Below are 23235 nucleotides of genomic sequence, written 5' to 3' on the forward strand. Positions count from 1 at the left end.
TACCCAAAAACTGAAAACTGACCCTGAACCCTAAAAATACTTCTTTACCCAAAAACCCAAAACTGACCCTGAACCCTAAAAATACCCCTTTACCCAAAAACCCAAAACTGACCCTGAACCCTAAAAATAAAAACAATTTATTTTACTATCTATAGTATATACTTACATATTTTCACTTTCTATATTATTTACAGTCGATATTACTGCACTTACCTTAAAAACGATATTTTGGCTGTCGATATTCTGTCCAGTCGATATTTTGTCCAAACGATATTTTTTCCTCGATATTCTGTCCAAACGATATTTTGGAGTCGATATTATGTCTGTGCACCGGTATCGCAGTATCAGTGCTTGGTGTCTATTCCAAAAGGCCATCCCTAATCTGATTTCGGGCCTATTTTTGGGTGGTCCTAAGGATTTTCTCCGGGTATCCACGTTCTCTCAGTTTGGAAGAGAGGGATGATGCTTGCTCTTTGAAATCCTCAACATCACTACAGTTCCTCCGAAGTGAAAGGTATTGGCCAAAGGGCAGGTTTTATCTTAGCGGCCTAGGGTGGAAACTATCAAATTGCTGAAGAGAGTTGTTGGTTTAGGGTATGTTTCGTCCTGAGTTTGCCATTTTCGGTTATGATTTCCACATGAAAGAAAGCGATCCTTTTGTCCTCATTGTGTGTAAACTTGAGACTCTTATCACAATCATTGATCAAATTCAGAAAGAGGGTGAGGGTCTCTTCCTGTCCTTCCCAGATCAATAGAATGTCATCAATGTAACGTTTGTAAAAAATAATATTCTTTTTGAACGGCGTGCTGGAATTGAGGATGTATTTCATCTCAAATTTGAACACATGCAGACCTGCCACACTCGGGCCAAAGGTGCTGCACATTGAAGTGCCATAGGTCTGCAGGAACAGGTCACCTTCGAATTCAAAAAAGTTTTCTTTCAATGCCATTCCTGCACACTCTAGTACAATTGACATTGGGGTGTTGTATTCCCATGTTGTTGCCTCCAGGGCTGTTTTCAGAACCCGCATTGTGTCATCTTGGGGGAGGCTAATGTACAAGCTCTCAATGTCAAGGCTGACCAAAAGAGAAGTTTCAGTTGTCTCAGCAGGTCTTGCGTGTCCTTCAAGTAGGTGGAAGTAGTATGAACTATTGTTTTTAGGAAGAAATCGCAGAAGCGGGAAAGTGGTTCTAAGAGGGAACTAATAATAGTTTGTGATAGGTAATTTTGATGTTGTCTCAATAGGTTTTGGGCCCTTGCCTGTCGTGGGTACTTGACCCACCCATGCAAGTGAAGTACCATTTATCTCGGAAGAGTTTGGGGAACGTGGGGTGGGTGGAATTTTGTGGATCCACGCAGATTCCAGAACTTTCCACCACAGAAATGTGAGGAAAATGTGGTTTTTTAGACAAATTTTAAGGTTTGCCAGGGATTCTGGGTAACAGAACCCAGTGAGAGCCAGCCAACACACCCCATCCTGGATTCCCCTGGGTGTATAGTTTAAAAAAATGTATAGGTTTTCTAGGTTTCCCAAGGTGCCGGCAGAGCTAGGGTTCAAAAACTACAGCTAGGCACTTTGCAAAAAAAGGGTCCGTTTCCACTGTGAAAATGTGGTGTGTCCACGTTGCGTTTTGGACCGTTTCCTGTCGCAGGCACTAGGCCTACCCACAAAAGTGTGGTAGCATTTTTCTTGGAAGACTTTGGGGTACATGGGGTGGGTGTAATTTTGTGGATCCATGCAGATTCCAGAACTTTCCACCACAGCAATGTGAGGAAAATGTGTTTTTGTGGACAAATTTTGAGGTTTACAAGGGAACAATGCATTTATTCGACACAGAACCCCTTTAGCCACCATGTGACCCTATGGCGGCGCTACATAGATGACATCCTTGTCCTATGGAAGGGTGACCGTGACAGTTGTGAGGCCTTTTGTACATGGATTAATCTCCAGAACCCCTTTCTGAAGTTTACAGGCACCATCTCTGCAACAACTATTCCTTTCCTGGACCTATCAATCCATCTGGGTCAGACGGGCTCAAGCACCACCTTGTATAGAAAGAACACTGACAGGAACAGCCTCCTCCTGTATGGTAGTCACCATCCCAAAGCTCTGAGGGATAACCTGCCGTTTGGGCAGTTCCTCAGGATACGCAGAAACTGCACAACTACATCAGACTACAAACAGGAAGCAAACCAACTCCAACATAAATTGCTAGACAGAGGCTACCCAGCCAGGCTAATCAAGAATTCCAACAAAAGGGCCTTGAATAACCCAAGGGAGGCCTTATTAGAAACACACACGAAGGAACATGAGGACATCATTACCTGTGTCTCCTGCTTCACTAAAAACTCAGCTTTCATTGAAAAAACCCTTAACAAACACTGGAACATACTGAACACGGGGGACCTTAACATCCCGAGGCCCCGCTTTGCATTCAGGAGAACACCTAACCTTAAAGACACTTTGATACACACACGGCCGAAGAAACAAAATACCAACAGCCAAAGTACACTGTGGAGGCTTCCACCAGTGGTTGGTCACTACCAATGCGGCGGCTGCGCCGTGTGCCCTCAAACTATACAGTGCAAAGAGGTGAGGTTGAAGTACACCTTTATCTGGCACCTCCGTAAACACACCAACTGTAATAGTAGCAAGTGCATCTACCTACTCATCTGCCCCTGCGGCACCTATTACGTTGGGATGATGATGAGACAGGTCAAACTCAGGATAATGGAACACAAAAGCAACATCCGGTGTTCCAAAACACACACAAGACTATATGAGCATTATACCACACATGCCCACGAACCAGACAGCATTAAATGGTTAGTACTGGAATCCCACCCGACAATTACACAACAAGCCCTGTTTAGGATTGAACAACGTTGAGTGCACCGCCTACGTTTAGACACTGTTGGCCTAAATGATTCAGTCCCCTGGTCTTCCCTATCCAGATAGAGCTGTTTTGAGGGCACATACCAGCACTACTAGCCCTTACTTTATATCATATGAGGATAATGTACACGAACCTCCCATATGAATCGTTTATCCCCCTTACACCTCGAGGGATGTGGGTTGTCCCCTGGTTCACATCAGTGTATCCACTATGATTACACAAAAAACACGGGCTATTTAATCATTCCCCTCATGCTACTGACTCTAGTGGCCTCATTCCCCGTACTCTGCTACAGATCTGCCAATTCCAATATGGCCGCCACTGAGCCAAACAATTTCTCCTCACCTTTGAGTGTCCACACTGCACACTATCGCGCTACCGAGACGCATGCGCTCGGTTCAACGTCACCAGCCATGCCCACCAGCGACATCCTCCCGGTGGATTGAACGTGCTGTCCATTTAACACGGGGACTCCCGCTTCCCCGGCACCAGCTGTTCGATACACCGGACTTCGCGGTTGCTGTGGGGGTAGGTTTGAGAGGCGATTACCGCACGCCGCTAAGGTAAGCCCCGATAGCTGTATTTTGGACACCGTGGCTTTTTCATGTGCCCGCGAGTTAGACGCGGGATGGTCATCGATGTTTCATTTACGTCCCCAAAACCCGTTGTAGAGATTGTTCGCCGGGATTTTTTGGAACCTGGTCAGATTCACTGTTGTCACAAGGAGACAGGCATAGGTGGTTAATCCATTTGGGCGGCTCGGTAGCGCGACATGGGACTATAGCCTCTGCCCTTAATCTCGCAACCCTAACGGTGCTTTGCCGAGTGGGGGAGGACTTGGCCCTGGGTGTTAGCGCTGCCTGAGACAGCCACTTCTGGGCCATCCCCCTGTATTTTGCGCTGATCCTAACTGAATCTGCACACAAGACTCGACCCTTTATGCCTGGCAGCATCCTCAATCGGTTGGGACTTTTTGACTTGTGTCTCTGACCTCCCGGCCTGTCTTGACTCAGCACTCGGTGACACCAGTTACTTCCCTGAACTTGGCCCCTTCTACATTTTTTCCTCTAGGTACCTAACCAGACCGTACAGGTCCCACAGGAACAGTGTGCGGGGCCCGATAGGGTTTTCCTAGGGTAAGCGCCCACGTGTTGAACTTACTTTGGCTTAGCTTTCGTCATTTTAATTAGACTGCATCCCAGTTTCCCACGCTGGTGCAACAATACGTTGTATACAGTTGGGGGTAACATTTAGGGTCTTACTGATTGGGATGTAGCCCTTGTTGACTGCTTCAACTAGCTTTTTGTGTTGTCTTCAACGATTTTAATCATGTATAGAAATGTGTGTGTTTTTTGTGGAGTCTGTTGACCCTGGCAGTCTGCCAATATTACCCTGAATATGTTTTATTTCATCCCTCTAGGGTCATCATTCCAGAGTAGGATCTTTAACCTACCAATTACCGACCTAGTGAGGTTGTAATAATTTTTTCTCTTTTCCTTTCTCACAATTATCCATTTAGTTGTTCACTGTGTAGTACTGTCACTATAGGTCCTGAAGAATTGCCCGATAGGCAAGAAACATGTCGACCTGACCAGAGGGTGGAGATAGCTAGCCATCATCTTCTCTGTGCTTCTATCTCCCCTCCCACCTTTTTAACCAAGGGAACCAGCCACATTAATAAAGGTCACCGTGGACTGCTTCACCTTCTTTTAAATTCACCACTCCCGCACGACTACACTATTTTAGAACCCCTTACACGCACTCACCAACTGGCCGGAACAGAAGAACTCCATCAAAGAGCACCTATAAGGTGCCCGTCAGACATTGCAGCGCCAGTCTGACGAGGAGCAGAAGGCCAGTGATGAAGCATGACATCTAGCTTGCTGGGTGTGTGAGGCTTTCTAGTTCCAATAAGGGAACCCCCAGTTCCCTGTGCAGATATCCCACCACTCCCTACACACATTCCTCAGACCTTTGTCTTTACTCTCGTTCCTTTGGGGAACTTTGTACCCTTTGTTGCTACCAAGGGATTCTGGGTAACAGAACCTGGTGAGAGCCATTCAAGTACCCCCATTCTGGATTTCCCTGGGTGTCTAGTTTTAAAAAATATATAGGTTTGCTAGGTTTTCCTATGTGATGGCAGAGCTGGGGTTAAAAAAATACAGCTAGGTACTTTGCAGAAAAAGGCTCAGTTTTAACTGTGAAAATGTGGTGTGTCCAAGTTGCGTTTTGGGCCGCTTCCTGTCACAGGCACTAGGCCTACCCACACAAGTGAGGTACCATTTTTCTCGGAAGACTTTGGAAATGCAGGGGCGGTGGAATGTTGTTGATCCACGCAGATTCCAGAACTTTCACCACAGAAATGTGAAGAAAATGTGTTTTTTTGGACAAATTTTGAGATTTGCACGGGATTCTAGGTAACAGAACCTGGTGAGAGCCAGTCAAGTCACCCCTCCTGGATTGCCCTGGGTGTCTAGTTTAAAAAAATGTATAGGTTTGCTAGGTTTCCCTAGTTGCCGGCAGAGTTGGGTTCAAAAACTACAGCTTGGTACTTTGCAAAAAACGGGTCCGTTTTCTCTGTGAAAATGTGGTGTGTCAACGTTGCGTTTTGACCATTTCCTGTCATGGGCACTAGGCCTACCCACACAAGTGAGGTATCATTTTTCTTGAAATCCTTTTGGGAACGCGGGGTGACTGGAATTTTGTGGATCCACGCAGATTCCAGAACTTTCCTCCACAGAAATATGAGTAAAATCTGTTTTTTGGGACACATTTTGAGGTTTGCAAGGGATCCTGAGTAACCGAACCTGGCGAGAGTCAGTCAGGCCACCCCATCCTGGATTCCCCCGGGCGTCTAGTGTTCAAAAATGTATAGTTTTGCTAGGTTTCCCTGGGTGCCGGCAGAGTTAGGGTTAAAAAATTACAGCTAGGCACTTTGCAAAAAAAAGGGTCAATTTTCACTGTGAAAATGTGGTGTGTCCATGTTGCATTCTGGGCCATTTCCTGTCGCAGACACTGAGCGTACCCACACAAGTGAGGTACCATTTTTATCGGGAGACTTAGGGTAATACAGAATTGTAGAGCAACTGTTGTTACCTATTGACTTTTGATGCATTTCTGTCTTCCAAATGAAAGACAATGTGTAAAAAAGAAGCCATTTTGAAAAATGACCTATAATTCTCATGCTAGTATGGTACTCACAATTTCGGAAATGTGCAAATACCTACTGTTTCTAAACTCTATATTGTGTTCCAATTTCAGAAATACATAGGTGTCTTTCATACCAATTTTTGTATATATTTTCCCAAATTAATTGCTATATACCGGTACATAATAAAAAAGACATTGCAAGACGCTGCTCAGTTATTGGCTCTGGGTTCGTGGGGTTCTTGATGAACCTACAAGTCCTATATATCCCAGCAACCAGAAAGGTCCAGCGGATGTAACGGTATATTATTTTCAAACAGCTTTCATAATTAACAAAGTTACAGTTGAAAATGTTGGCACAAATGGCTGTTTTTTTTAACTCATTTTCAATTTTTCCTATATTGAACTGTTAGTTTCTATTAAGGAACTTTGAAGGGTCAGCAATGACCCCTTGCTGAATTCAAAATTCTGTCTACTTTTCCAAAATGTATAGCTTTCCAGGATCCATTATTGCTTCCATACCCATTTCTACCATTAACTGGAAAGAGGTTGAAAGCACAAAAAAGCAAAAATAGGCCCAGAAGAATGCCAAAACTGTGTAAAATATTTTGGTTCTCTGACAAAAGTCTGCTTGTCCCTGAAAGCTGTGAAGATGGTGATTTCAGCACCACAACCCCTTTGTTTATACCATTTGCAGAGAAAAAACCAGACCATTTCACCTATATCCCTTTTTTCCCATTTTTCAAAAAATAAAAAAAAAGTAGCTGTATTTTGGCTCATTTCTGGGTCCCCTCCAGGGGAATCCACAAACCCTGGGTACATTTAGAATCCCCATTATGTTGGAAGAAAAGGATTCAAATTTGCCTGGATACCGTATGTGGTCAAAAAGTTACAGGGGCTAAGTGTGAACTACCCCAAATAACCATAAAAAGGCTTAGCACAGGGGGGGAAGACCTAGCAGTGAAGGGGTTAAATTGATTGTATGTTAGTTGGTATTGTTTTAATGTGTTTCTGGACATGTAATGGATTTATTTAACCAAGCATGATAAATAAGCGAATAAATGCACTCACTTTTGGGGACAGGCACTTATTTTCTATTTGACCTGGACCTGGAACTTTGACCTGGAATAAGAGAGAGAAAAGTACACAAGAAAGAAAGAAGGCATAGAAAGAAGGAAAAATCATGACAAGGAGACAAAGCAATTAAATGCAAGTGTAAGATAAAGTATTAGCGAGTGACTTGTGGTGGATTAAAGAGGCACAGGATGGATTCAAGACTATGCAGCCTTGCTATTTGGCACACAAGATATAATAGCCATAGGATCCTTAGCAAATCTTTCTGCACCAGCTCGTATTCTTATATAAATTTAAGCATTGATGGCTTAAAAGGTATGTAAGAGGGTGCACATGCACGCTGCAGGGCTGCAGCCGGTGCCTTGTTTGCTAACTACCAGGCAAGCATTGTGTTTGAAGGTCTAGAAAGGAACAAACATTGCATCTTCTCCAGGAACAAAAGATGATGCAAGAGCTGATGAGGTAATGCTTCTATTACCAACCAGTATTTCTCGGATTCTACTTCCTCGTCCCAATCTTTATGTCATAAAATGTGTCCACTCCCTGGAGTTAGGCATCACATTGCCTATCTGAACTAAAAACATATAAACACCTCTATCGAAATGTGTTGATTTTAAGGTTCACGTCTACCCAAACAGGCCAGCAGACTGTGATGAAACCAGGCATAGAGAAGAGTGGGTGTGAGGTTTGTAAAGACTTGGATAAGGAAGTAGAATTGAAGTAATGGGATTTGTGGCAAGTAATTGAAGCATTTCCTTCTTATCATTTCCACATCCCTGTGCTTACGCCATGAGGGTATACCAAAGGATGCAGAACCATCATCGATCACCCACCAAGGTTGGCAGCCAGAAAGGGCAAAGTCCAGACACAAAGGAGGAAGTATTGGACCCAGAACAATAAAGCACCAAATGCTTCTGCCAAAGCAAACAAACGACCACTAGAATCCCAAAAGTAAGAGGGCACAATCTGTGCAAGCCAAGGAAGAAGGAGTTCAAATTTAGAAACCACTCACAATGGGCTACAATGAACCAACAGAGGCAGTAGTAACCCAAACCCAGCAATATAGGGAAAGAGACATAAGGGACCAAAAGGCACAACATGAAAACCCTCTAGCAAAGCATGCACTCACCAGCTCAAGCAAAATGAGAGCCCATGGAAGAGAATGTCATATAACACCTGTACTGTCTTGCAAGTTAGAAATGATGGAACCCGTTTGGCTCCTGATAGATTCTGTAGAACTTTGATGTAAGTGTTAGAGCGGAATCCAATGAAGACTGGTTTAGAATGTTGAGTTTGCAGTTACACACAGCCGAATAAAGATGTGTAAATCTTAATCTCCGTGTATGCCATAGTTATTGGTGGGTACCCAGACTGGGGCTGACGCTACAACTGGCAACGAGTTAGGAGATAAGTAACCCGAAGATCGACAGTGCTCTCCCAGAGAGTTTGCCATGGTCCAAGCAAACTGTTTGTGCATGCCACTTGTGTTCCAGTCGAAGTATAAAACCAATGGTTAATGCATGTAGAGTCAAAGTGCAACTCCAGCCACTGTAAAGAAGTTGAAAACAATGAAAGCAGTGCAAAGAAATCTAGATATACCGGTGACGGAGAACCTGCTGGTCAGACTGTACATAAAGGTACTGCGCTGCTACGCAATATACAGTCACACTTAATACTAAGTGATAACACTAAATGCAGATGCAACCAGGTTTTCAAAAAGCAACAAATAGTGACAGCAAATTGCAAGATAACACTGCGATCGAAGTTCAATGAGGCAGAGATCAACCAGGTGCCATGTCGATGTTTACCTCAGAAAAGCATACGTATCTTGATTTATCCGCATGTGAAGGAAAATGTCAGTCAAAGAAAGATCAACATGCCAAAGCACCAAAGTCATTCAAACTTTGTCCGAAGATTACACTGAAAGTTAATGGTTGTTCAATACCTTTCATTATTGATAATGGTGCATCGATAAGCATTATGCCTGAGGAGAAATGCAATGAATTATCTCCATTGCCGCAACTTATGCCATCACAAACCGAAGCATATACATGGCTTCATCGACGCTGTAAAGAGTTAAGGTTCATTTGTAGTGACAAGGAAAAGAAAATGAAGCACCCATTCATGTGCTTCAAGGCACTGTGTCACGTGCTTGTCTACTCAGTTTCAGCAGAGCCGCTGATTTGGGGCTGATTTCTGCAAATTACAACATGAATGCTCACCACAAAAAAGTAAGTCAGCTCCCTTCATTATTTCATGGTTTAGGAAAGCTTAGGACTATGAAAGTAAAGTTGCATATTAATGAAGAGGTCCATCCTGTTGCTCACAGACAGAGACAAATTGCTTTTTGTCTCCAAGAAACTGTTGAAAAATACTTTAATCGTTACTTAAGCATTTTATCAAGCCTTCTCCTTGTCCGACACCATGGGTTTCTCCCATAGTAGTAGTGCCTAAAAAGACAGTGAAGGAGCTGTATACACATGCGTATACATAGGCAAACAAGACAATTGAATGAGAACGACATCCAGGCCCACACATTGCTGACATGATAATGCAACTAAATGGTGCAAAGGTCTTCTCTCGCCTTAATTTAAATAAAGGTTATCATCAGTTGGAACTCAAAGAAGATTGCAGGTACATTGAAAACCTTTCTACACATATTGGTCTGTTTTGATCAAAACACTAAGTTTTTGTGTGTCATCTGCTGCAGAACTGTTGCAAGACGTCATTCAACATATCATACAGCCTATGATGAATGCATTCAATTACAGTGAATGACATATTGGTTGCAGCTAGCCTATATGAGTCCAGACTCGAACTGTTGAACGTATGGACAGGCAGGGTGTGATATTGTGCATATTCTCTGATCCGATGCTAGTCTCTGTTATTAAAGGCCAACGATCTGGGTAAACATGAGGTTGTCCTTCGGATTCAACTTCCGGGAATATCCATTGGTTATGCTGCATGGCATGTCAGGTACTCCCGGTATGTTGGCACTATGGAGGAAATAGTTTTCAATGCCGTTGTCTGTTGTGAAATCTCAAAGGAAATTGGGATTGATCCCAGCACATGCGGACTGTCTTAGGGAGATGTTGAAGGCAGCCAGCCCTGAAGGCAATTTCTGTAAACATAATAACCGGAAAGATGCTTTTGACATGGTATAGGGATACTTTGTTAAGCCTCCTTAGTGTCATGCAGGGATCAGATCACTTCCATCATGCCATCGTCTCACAGGAATCAGACCAACCCCTCCTATTTGCAGCCTCTCAATGATTGTTGTTATCCTTGCCAGCGGCGGCTCCTATAAAATAATAACAGGTTTATTATCATTTTATTTTTCAACTTCTAAGTGCTGAGTCTTGGAGGCGGGGCTATTGCAAGAGCAGTTGGTTTGGCCAACCTTCTTAGGACGGCCAAACTGACATGTGCAGTGAGGGGTCTCCAATTTCAGCTTGTTGCCGGGTTGGAGATAGCAAGCTCAGGCTCCCTGTACATCCAGGCCACTAAGGCCAATTCTAATGCTTATCTCATGCATGAGAGCAGCATCAGGATTGGCCGTAAGGGAGTCTGGGAGTCTGTGCTGCAGTCAGGAGCAGAAGAGAGGCAATACGGCGGTCGGCAGGTAAGTCCTTTTTTCCTTTTTTTATGTATATTTGTCGTCATCCTTTCCTCCCCACCCCTGCCACTCTTCCCTGACACCAGCCACTACTGTCTACACACCCTTCCCATTTCTGTCGAAGAGGGCCCATGAATATGAGGTACCATGCCTCTCAACCTCTCCCCAAAGGGCTGCACATCCCACCTCTGCAACAAACAATGACAGCACTTACATTTGAAACACAAACACCTCACAATATTTGCCCATACTCTGCTTTTGAGAGAGGGATGCTAACTGTTGAAAGTTCGGGCCCAGCAGCACGTATCTGGATAGATTTTGTACTATTGTCTCTCCATTCTCATGATACCTCCAACATGGCTGCTGGAAGAAAGGGCATGGAGGCATGACTAGCCCTCTTCTTTTGTTTGTGCTCTCAATTACTACTCCTAATTGAGACATGTGCTACTGCCCCTGTGTCTATCCTATCAAATCACCCAAGACCTTTGATTCTAAGGAGTTGCTGCTGGCATGCCCCCTTTCTGGGTGGTAAGAAAGACACATCACCCACCTCGAGAGGTCACCCTGACAGATGACTCCTCTCGCAACATCCACACACTTTCTTCCTCTTGAAATGAACTGTGAGTCAACCACAAAGCCCATGCTCCCTGCCTTACTATGCTTCTCTTCTCAATGTCCTATATCAATTTTTTCTGGTGCTGTGAATGTTTGTGTTTTTGTGATGTTCTCCTACATGTTGATGGGAAGATAACATTATCATGAATGCCATTCGTACTGCGAGCAACTGTAATGTAATGTTGTTCTTGCTAATATGATTAATGTACACATGTATCACAAATAGGCAGGATATGGGTAACAGCCACCATAAAAACACCAACTCCACTGGAAGAACCACAGACAAAATTGAAAGGCCACAATTCCCCAACTCCCCAATTGCTGTGGAAGGAGCACAAAACCAAAACATGACAGGAAGATCCACAGAGGAACACTTGGCCAGCAACCACAGGCTCAAATATAAGGGAAAAAAGAAGCACATCCAGAGGAGTCTAAAAGGCACAAGGAATACAAGCAAAAGAAGACAAAGGTGACACCCTGTAATAAAAAAGCAAACCCCTTCATAGAATTGACAAACTGAGGGAGTAAGAGTAAAGCAGATCCCTCCCTCCACAAAACCCCCAAGCTAAAAATAAGTTAGGGGAGGGCCAAAGCAAAAAGGTAAAACCTAACACCCAGAAGTGATGGGAAGAGGCTACCCCAAGTAGAACTACAAAGGGAAACAAGAGAGCAATCCAGAAGCAACAAGTCAAGCTGGGAGTCAGCGGGGACCTGAACAGAAACAAAAACAGAGCACTTGAGCAACAGAAGGGCAAACGTGATCAGCCTAACATTAACCTAGCCTGTTAAGAAGTGGCCAAGAGCAGGCCAAACATCATAGTAAGTAAGTAAGTAAGTAATATTTATTGTGCAGTTAAATAAAAACCTTACAAAAGTTAGTCGTCTCCTATAAACAGTAAAACATCAGTTTAAAAGGCCAAACATCATAGAAAACCCACCCTGCTCCCAACATGCTGAATAATGGCCCAAGGGACATAACAATCAACAGGAGGCAATGAGACAGGGAAAATGCCACACACCCAGCATAAGGCAGAGCATACCATGCCCATCCTGCACCCCAGGGGATAAAATGAGGGACTCACTTATTTTTCAGTGGAGGGCACTCCAATGCAATTCTTCAGACAGGGACAACCACTCCCAAGCCTTCCAGGGAGGCTACACAGGGTAAGGCTGACACCAGTCCCATTGGAATGGGTGAGAAGGGGAAGCACTTCCAGTGACACAGGTTCAATGTACCATTATACCATTATGGAGCCATGGATGGGTTGGGTAAACACCAAAACAGCACCACACAATCCCAGCATAGTCCAGTAGAGAGGCGGGAGAACACATTGGCTAAACAAGAGGCAAGATAGGAAAACATGGCAACACCCCTGCAAGCCCCAAACTCAGCAGGGAGAACAGTGATAAGCCCATGCCCATGCCATACCCCAGGCAGAGACGGGGAGTACTCACCTATCTTTCAGCAATGGAGACTCCAGCACCTCACAGCAAACAAGTACTCCCAAGTCCCCAAGCCTAGCAGCGAGCACACACTGGGGAAGGCCCACCCCCGTTTTTTCTGAAGGCATTCATACCCATTGAGGGCAGACCTACATCTAAGAAAACAGCCTCAATTCTTGTCCCAAGCTCATCGTGGATCTAGGGAAGAGCAAGTCAAATTACAGGAACCAGTTGCACACAGTCCCAAAAAGTCTAGCAGAGACTTGTGGGTCCACACAAAGCCCACGTAAATCAGCCTGCAAGCTCATCTGCGTCCATGATGTCAAGAAAAGTCCAGATAACAATACACTACAAGCAGAAAAAGCTGAAACAGGACGCATAATGTAGACATGAACTCAAATCCACAAACAGGAAACTAAGGAGGCAGACAAAACAGGAGGTTTATTGGTATAGGTTGTCCTTATTAGGCACACCTGGAGGAGAGGAGGATATTACAATATTTCCTTTTGGTAGGCAGGAGGGTGACAGTTCTCCTAGAATTACATTCCTCAAGACATAAGGACTGATACAAGGAAGTGATGAATAAATAGTTGGTTCTTGTCTGTATGGAGGTTGGGCTGGTTTCTGATTGGCTCCCTACATATGTGTGAGTGTTTTAGATTATAAGATTTGAGGAGTTAGACAGTATGAAAGCTTGATTTAGGAGACAATGCTGTAGCCTTCCTGTGTGTCAAACTTGTGAGGCTTCTGCCATGCTCCAACCGCCATGAGTGGCAGGGACCTGATCGCTGTTTAATGAATGGGATAAACCTGCCAGTTGAGGGATTGCCCTGTCACACAGAAAGGACCAGGCATTGTGAGATACAGGCTCTATACCTCATTAGGCAGATTCTTTGAGGTAGTCCATATCATAGAGCCTTTCTTCAACTGGTGCAGAGTTATAAGAGATGGAGAGGAGCTACTCGGTCATTTCAGTGGGAATTTTCTTAGTGAGAGGAAAAGGGGGAGGCCAGTCCATCTTCCATGCCAGTACAGTGAACCAAATTTAGTACCGGCTGCCAGGTGTTGAAGGTGTAACCAAAATGACTTAGTGCCATGAAGTCTGAATGGGACACCAATGACATCAGAGCTGGTATAGTCATAACAGCTTGAACCAAACACTATAGAAAACATCTTACACACCGCTTCAGTACAGCATCGGTGAAAGGGGGCTTGTCCCCTGAATGTTGTACCAAAAATATGGGTGGCACAGATTATCGAGGCCAAAATATTGAAAAAAATCTATTAATCAGTATTTTCTATATCTTACGAAATCTTCATGATATGTAGATATGGAGTTAGGAATAGTAAATCTTTACTTCCCTATATACACTCACCTTTCAATTGTTTGTCCCGCAATATTCTCGCCTAATAGTCTCCCATGATAGTGATGGTGTCGATATTCAGTAGTACAAGAAAGCAAGGGTCAGACGGAAAGCTCAGGTCTTGGAGCTGGGCTAAAAAGAGATCGAGGAACCAGCTGTTGCCCCTCTCCCACCACAGGATGCAAAAGAGGATCCTGTAATATCATCTATGACATTCCAGGCTGACAGCAGAGCAGCACAGAAGCAGAACCAAAAAACAGCAGGACCAGAGAACAATCTGTGTCTGTGATGTTAGTAGGTTCTGTACCAACATTGGCATCCCTCGAACTTTGTCTTCTTCTTATGGCACATATGGAGTATATGTGAGGAATTTTGCCAAGGGATCATGGTCCTTGCACTAGTTTCTTCAATCCCTCTGACTGCCCTGAATAATCTATACCACCTTACTCTAAACTTGCAAGGCTCTGACCAAGACCACTTTCCTACAAGGAACATCCTTCCACCAGTAAGGGCAACACGATCTCAAGCTGTCAGTTCTCTGAATGGTGGGGTTAACAAACAGGAACTGCACCACAGGATTGCTGGAGCTTCCTCTCATTCTAAGGCATTTGGAAATGGAGTGTCCTTCTGGCATGCTACAGTCTTGGAGGCCAAGTGCTAGACTTACAGAGAAGTGATCCCCTCACATTAAAGCAACCTCCCGTTATTCAATCTGGTCCCCAAACATCTTTCTTAGCTTCATGTGCAAATGAGCTGAGATTCTTTTCTCCTGAAACCTGAGCCAAAGAGTATTTTTTATAGAATGTCCCAAGGATGAAGCCAACATATTTAGGCTACCTTTTTGGGAAACAAGCCCTAGTAGCCACAAATTGGAAAGTATATCTTTGAATGGAATGATCATTTTAAGCATGCGATTACATAATATGCCAGCAATAAAGTTGCTTCTGCTGGCCTTTTGATAAGGATTCACTGAAAGGGGCTTCTACATTGAGTCTGGCACCCTGAACCTCCAGCATAAAGGGACCAATTTCATAAACAAACTGTGCTGGACACTATGAAGAAATGAAACACATTGCTGGCAGTGGTCATACTCCTTTGAGGCTCCTTATCCCAAATAAATCTGAAGGCGGATTTAATCACATTAATCTTTTGGAGGCAACACAACTATTTACCCTTCCAGCATTAGCTCATTAATATTTTCCAATAACTTTATCGGTAGGTACAGCGAATTTGAAACCAATTTGTAATTTAAGCAATCCAACTGACTTATTCTGTATTTCTACCCGAACCCACAAATTGCAACTGGTACTTTCAATGAGAACATCTTACAGAGGCATTTAGACCATGGCAGATGGCTGACCATCCCACCAGTCAGTGTAGTTCCCTGGTGACTGCCCTGCTGGTAGAGGATCACTCACTGTATTTGGAATAACTGGCTGCCTGCCAGAAATCATTTTGCCATAAGTGCATCTGCCAGTGAATAAAACATACTTAAATCAGAGCTGAGTATGAAGTGAGCACCATGTTTTTATCAGCTGCTTGGCTTTCATTTTCTGGATTCCATAAACAGTCTCCCAAGAATATCAATGGCTGCAATGCACAGGTTTTCTCTCAGTGTCGCTGATTGTTTTTACTGACTCAGTCCAGCATGTTTTGCATGACATCCCCCCTAAATAGGCAGGTCTAGAGTTACTGTGACCAGACGATCCTGTTGAGAACAAACTTCCGCATCAAGCATTTCCGCCAACACATCTGGCTACTGCTCACGAGCAGTGTACATCTGACTCTAGTAGGTACCCATTGGCTTTTTCTCTCAGCATTATGGTCCTTCAACTCGCATGGCCATGCAATTGATTTTCTGTTTCCCTGGCATGAGAATATTATGCTTTCAAGCCTAGCCTTCATCTGGCCTAGCAAGTTTTTTTTCCCACCAATCTCTGTCTCTCTCAACCAGTTAAACCATCCTCACAATCAGTAACCCAAACAGTGCCATATCCAGGAAGACTACCACCTCCACAAAAATATAACAGTAGGTTTAGTTTTCAGAAAGGTCACACACACTCCAGAAAACATCACTTTTCTGACTACAGTTACTTTTGGCTGTCTTGCTCATTAGGTTGCCCAATCCTGAACCATCCAGTTCTCATCCAGTGTTATGAATCTGAGCATATCGCCTATCCTCCACTTGAAATCAATAATTTAATCTTGTTATACAGTATTCATTCACAAACTGTGTCTTACAAGGGACCTGGAAGACCCACCTCCTTGTGTTTCTCTTATTTCGACATCCCTAAATAACAACTCCAGAGGGTCCCGTGTCCAATGCCCCAGCATAAAGGGTGACAGAAACCCAATTTGAGAACATGTAGTAAAGTGTTTGTGCTCCCCCTTTTAAACATAGTCAAATTGGCATAATATTGATTAGCTTATTTAACTTTCCAAAAAGCCCCTTGTATATGGTACAAGATGTACTCAGGACCTTTAAGTTAAATGTCATTAGTGGACTGAAGCACTTTTTGTGCCATTAGCTACTGTGTCAGTGCAAACACGGCTTCCGGCATACAATTGGAGCCTGACTGCAACAGTGCATAAAAACCACTGTGGCTTGTCAAAATAAACTCTTTTTGAAATGTAAAACCTTCATTTAAAGTATTATGAATTCACCCCTATGTAGGCCTTGTGGTCCAAAAGGCACGGTGTGTAGTATGCAAACGCAGGACAGGTAAAAATGTAATGCTAACTAATTGTCGATAAAAATCCAATTCAACAGGAAAGTTGGATTTTTAATAAATATTAAGGAGAAGCAAATTTTACAAAGTAACATTTCCCTGCCTAAAATTCCCGGTGTCTAACTTGAATTGGTTCTCTAGCTTCTCCCAGACAGTAATAGACCTTTAATAGGTGAGAAATGCCTCCCAGGAGCAAATATTAGACTGACCTGAATAGGAAGAGGTAACTCCCCTGAATCCCAGTGAATATGCAGAGTGGGGACTGTGGGCATCCTTTTGACATTAAAGTGACACAATACTACTTGAATGCCAAATCCTGCCTGACAGGTCTGCTGGCTTCACATATATCATTTGAGGCATACTTGAAAATGAATAGAACAGGATGCAAAGGCAATTCTTGTTGGTCTATTGTCTGGCTGCTCGAGGACTCTGCTTTTGCCCTTCCAGACTTATGTCTCTGGGTTTACATATAAATCTTGGGACACACTTGAAAGAGGACAACACAGGATGTTAAGAATCTTGGGGATCCACTGTCTAGTTGCTGAAGGGCTTTGCTTCTGTTCTACTAGGCACCTATCTCTGGGTTTATTGTGGGTAGATTTGCTGATTCAAACTGGATTTTATTGTTAGATGTGGATTACAACATACCCTCACACACCCAACCCTCAGAGCCCATGTTTAATGTGGCCGAAGATGTTTGCCATCTTGAAAATTTCCAAAGTGGGTAGGGTTGGCCATGCTAACTTTTTCCCCATTTGTTAGGGTGTGTCCATTAGTCATTCAGACCCACAGGCTAGTGCTAGGCATAAATATGGCACCTCCCGGCACCCACTTCAGGACACTTCCTGGACTGCTGAAAGATCAGAAAAGGACTGTACCTGCTTTCTGTGAACTAAGAGATACCCTAAAAGTTTGGTCCTGCATGGCTGTGCAGGAATGGCCTTGGGTGCTCCCATTGATGTGCTTTTTTAATAGGCACTGCAATGGGACCGCCGTGCCGCCAACCCACCAGACAAGAAGGAAACTCGTAAGCTGGCAGGCAGCAGACAGCTTTGGCAGTCTAGAAGTGGGCACTGGCGTGGTGGCCCGCTACCAGACCGCTAAAGTCCTCATTAGGCCATTAGTATTTTTTTTAAAAAATGTCATTGTATTTGCCCTTTTTTTTGGCAGTTAAGAATGGCTTGGTAAGTGAAGGGTATGGCCGATGCTGAGATGTATATTTGGAAGGCTTGGTATGAGGTCCCCTCCCTTCTCCCACACAACAGTGTTTCATAGCTCCACATGCTGACCCACTGCCTGAAATTGACTTTGGGTTCCCAGCCTGTGGTTGATAGTGTGTTGGGGCCAAAGTGATTTGTTTACCTAACCAACATTGTATTTGTTCTTTAGTCAGTGATTGAGAAAGTCAGGGTTGCTAAGGATGCACATGCAGGAGCCTGAGGATTAGCCAAGTATGGTTTTAGGATTAAACACCCCATTTACAGACTTCGTCATTGGGAAATCCTGATGGCTCTTGAAAAGGTCAACGGAACTTTGCCACCGTTTGTGAAAACTATGCATATATCATTGACAGTTAGAATTTTAAATGTTCAGTCAACGAAGAGAGGTTGGTAAAGTTTTTAATACCTTTATTTATCTTAAAGGATTACTATTGTTGGTCATCTTTATTCAGATTAGTCGGTTTACAAAAATATCAGTAAAAGGTTGATTAGTGACAGCACAAATCAATACACAGTGTCCCATGAAGGGAAAACATTACTAAATAAGCTAGGAGACTTAACCTATTCTAAATAGAACCAATGAAGAGACTTTTTCGGAAAAGAGAAAGAGTGAGAATAAAAGAAGAACTTTCCATTAAGACCCATAAACTCAGCTGAATTCCTTACAGCTGCAGTAGAAACCATCAATGATAGAATTGTCTCTGCAGTAGCATCGATCTGGAAAAGGACATTAGAAAAAAAAAGTTATCTTTAGCAGTACATGCTGGTAACAAAGCAAAAGATCCACTATCCAGGATAAGAGCCGTAAGGCAGGGAAAATAGATTTTGGTCTCTTGGTCTCACATCAGGAACTCCTCACACTTTGACTAGAAACACTCATTATTATAAATCACATAATGTATCAAAACTCTATTAGGTATTAGCTCCTTTAGCAAATGGAAACCGTTCATCCTATTGTGACGTCAACTTCTGATGTCTCTTCTCATAATTCCCATGGTAAACATTCACATTGCTATATTGTTAAACATTGTTTCAGGACTTTGTTACATGGAAGAAAGTTCTCATGAGTACCTTCTTACCTAAGCTAAAAGATGCGCTTTGAGTTTCAGAGTGAAGACAAAGGTTTGTCAGAGATGCAGAGGTAAACTAGCTATATTATTTTGATCAAGCAGGTATAAATTGTCTAAATCATTATTTATTATAACAATCACAGCAAGTCTTGTTGTGTTAAGGTAAATGACCAAACATGGGGCGAGGGAATTGAATAAAACACAAGTTTGAAGGCAGCACAAATCTAAGCAAGTTGCTGGTTCAAGGCAAAATATTCTAATAAACGTCTATTAAGCTGCAAGCAGGAGTCTAGTGAAAAAGGCTTTAAGGCCTAACTAAAAGTACACATTATAAATGATAGCTTAGTACAAACTGTTTTTTTAAATTATATCATTTCATAAACGTTTTGTAAGCATGCTTTCCTCTACATATAAATGATTATTATATCTATTTGCATCATTAATGAGGATTCTTTTACTTTATGAAATGGTCTCATTTTGTCTACGTGTCATCTTCTATGTGAAAACATGTCTACAGCAGTTTGACCACATTTCTAAAGTGCAATTTTAACATGGTCTGTAAGTCAAATTTTAATTTCAAACAAATTTCCTCCAAATCCTTCCCATTTCATGGTTTTTAATAATCACACAATTATGTTTCACATTTGAAATTCATGTCTAGAAAGCACTTTTGTCTTCATTTAACTTTCCAAAAAGTCACTTGTATACGGTAGAAGGTGTATTCAGGGCCTTTAAGTTAAATGTCATTAGTGGACTGCAGCACCTTTTGTGCCTGCCATTCGCTACTGTGTCAGTGCAAACTGTTGGAGCCTGACTGCTATAGGGCAAAAAATACACTGTGGTCTGCCAAAATAAACTATTTTTTAAATGTAAAAACTTCATTTAAAGTATTATGAAGTCACCCCTATGTAGGCCTTGTGGTCCACAAGGCATGGTGTGTGGTATTTAAAAGCAGAACAGGTATAAATGTAATACTAACTCATCCATACAGTGACAGGCACCCATAAGCTATTTACTGTGTCAGGCCTAGCTGTCCTAAGTAGAAAACTAGGATCTATATTAAAATACTGATACTCTATTTTGGGAATGGGACCAGATAGCAAAATAATTAAACAGCTATTTTTAATCTTTAATAAAAATCCAATTCAACAGGAAAGTTGGATTTTTAATTAAGATTAAGGAAAAGCAAATTTTACCAAGTAACGTTTTCCTGCCTAAGGTTCCCGGAGGCTAACTTGCATTGGCTCTCTAGCTTCTCCCAGACAGTAATAGGCCTTTAATAGGTGAGAAATGCCTCCAAGCAGCAAATAACAGACTGGCCTGAATGGGAAGAGGTAACTCCTCTGAATCCCAGAGAATATGTAGAGTGGGGACTGTGGTCATCCTTTTGACCTTAAAGTGTCAAATTACTACTTGAATGCCAAATCCTGCTTGACAGGTCTGCTGACTTCACATATAACACTTGGGGCATACTTGAAAGGGAATAGAACAGGATGCAAAGGCAACGCTTGTGGATCCATTGTCTGGCTGCTCGAGGAATCAGCTTTTGCCCTACCAGACTTATGTCTTTGGGTTTACATATACATCTTGGGACACACTTGAAAGAGGACAGAACAGGAGGCCAAGAAAATTCTTGGGGATCCACTGTCTACTTGCTGAAGGACTTTGCTTCTGTTCTTCCAGACATCTGTCTCTGGGTTTATTGTGGGTAGATTTGCTGCCTCAAATTGGATTTTAGTTTTAGGTGTGGATTACAATAGTACACTCCCCACACACACCCAGCCCTCAGAGCCCATGTTTAATGTGGCGGAAGATGTTTGCCATCTTGAAAATTCCCAAAGTGGGTAGGGTTGGCCATGCTAACTTTTTTCCCCATTTGTTATGAGGTGTCCGGTAGTCAGTCCCACCCACAGGCTAGTGCTAGGTAAAAATATTGCACCTCCCGGCACCCCCTTCAGAACACTTCCTGGACCGCTGAAAGATCAGAAAAAGACAGTACATGATTGCTGTGAACTAAGAGAAACCCTGAAGGACTGGTCCTGCTCCCTCTTGTACCCAGGCAAAAAAAGTGGTCTCTAAGGGTCAAAAGGCTGGCCTTCTGTTCAACAAACTACAAGAGGCGTTTTCACTTCCAGGAAACTGCAGCAGCAATAGGACTTGTGTGGACCCTGCTTGACACCCTATGAGCCTTTAAGTACCACGACTGTTGAGTATCATAGGTGCTTTCTGCTTTTTGGCATTGTTTTTGTTTATACCTTTATATCTCCTGTTCCGTTTAGGAAATTTGTGTCATTTTGGTGTTGTTGTGTTGTAATGAAATATTACTCTATATTTCTAATTTGGTTTGAATTTTGTATTGTTTTGCATTTTGATGTTATTTTAATTTTTGTACTGCATAAATACTTTATACATTGCCCTAATTGAAGTATTTATGCTGTTGCGCCATAGCTACTAGGGCATTGAGTTCAGGTTAATTTAGTGACTTTGAAGATTCACCTGACAAGGTTTGTGAGTATTCCTAGAGGTGGATAGTCACCCACCCCAAATAATAATCCAATGTCTTACATAAGTCAAAAAACATTATTTTGGGACACTTTTACTAGTGGATAAATACAACAGCCAAAACAATAGCCTGAGGACTCATTGGAAATATCAAACACCTTGGGTTTTACTCAAGTAGTAAATGGTCCCCATGTTGCGGATTATACTTTGCAGTGGTTGAGCATGAATAACATTGAAAATTAATCTCTAGTGGCCAGGCACAATCATGGTCATACTTCTCTTTAATAATAATCCTCCCCACCCATGGACAAAGGCATCTCTGAGTCTTAGGACCCGATTATGAGTTTGACAGTCCATAAGACTGCCAAACTCGCAGTGGCGGTGCGATGGTGGTAGGGGACCGCCATACCAGTGGCCCAACTTCTGTATTACGAGTATGATGGTCGGACCTCCAGGAGACCTGTGCAACTGCCAGGGATCTGCGATCCCTGTCAGTCTTGCGGCGGTCTGGAGAAGCAATATGTTTGGCGTGCCGCAGCGGCACTACCAAGCATATTACAAGTTTCCCCACTCCCAACCTTCCCGCCATGAAAAGGCTGTGGGTGGGGAATGCCCCTGTCAACGGGGAGGCAACATGTGCCCCCCTGTCTGCATGCACCCCCTTTCCTGCACAGCATGGACCGTGCAGGAATGGCCTCAGGCGCTCACATTGCTGTGCCTTTTACATAGGCACCGCTATGGGACCACCGTGCCGCCAATCCGCCGGCAACAAGGAAACTTGAAATCTGGCATGCAGCAGTCAACTTTGACAGTCTAGAAGTGAGGAGCTGGCATGGCGGCCCACTACTGGACCACTTAAGTCACCATCAGTCCCTTAGGGTTTTCTTATTTAAGTGGCATCATATTTTCCCTCTATTTGGCAGTTAAGAATGGCAAAGTAAGTGTAGACTATTGCCAATGCTGAGATGAATGGTTGGAAGGCTTGGTTTGAGGTCCCCTCCCGTCTCCCACACACCAGCGTTTCGTAGCTCCACATGCTGACCCACTGCCTGAAATTGACTTTGGGTACCCAGCCTGGGGCTGAAGGTGTGTTGCAGCCTAAGTGATTTTTTTACCTAACCAACATTGTATTTGTACTTTAGTCAATGATTGAGAACGCCAGGGTTGCTAAGGATGCACATGCAGGAGCCTGAGGATTAGCCAAGTATGGTTTTAGGATTAAACACCCTATTTACAGACGTCATCCTTGGGAATTTCTGACAGCTTGTGAAAAAGTCAATGGACCTTTACAAATTGGAGCTAGAACAAAAACATGAACTATGCATATATCATCGACAATTAGAATTTTAAATGTTAAGTCAATGAGGAGAGATTGGTGAAGTTTTCAACACCTTTATTTATCTTAAAGGATTAGTATTGATTGTCATCTTTATTCAGATGAGTCGGTTTACAGAAATATCAGTAAAAGATTGATTAGTGAAAGCATAAATTAATACACAGTGTTCGGTAAAGGGAAACATCACTAAACCAGCTAGGGGGCCTAACCTATTCTAAATA

This window comes from Lissotriton helveticus, chromosome 7 (assembly GCF_964261635.1).
Source record: "Lissotriton helveticus chromosome 7, aLisHel1.1, whole genome shotgun sequence".
Classification (NCBI taxonomy): Eukaryota; Metazoa; Chordata; class Amphibia; order Caudata; family Salamandridae; genus Lissotriton; species Lissotriton helveticus.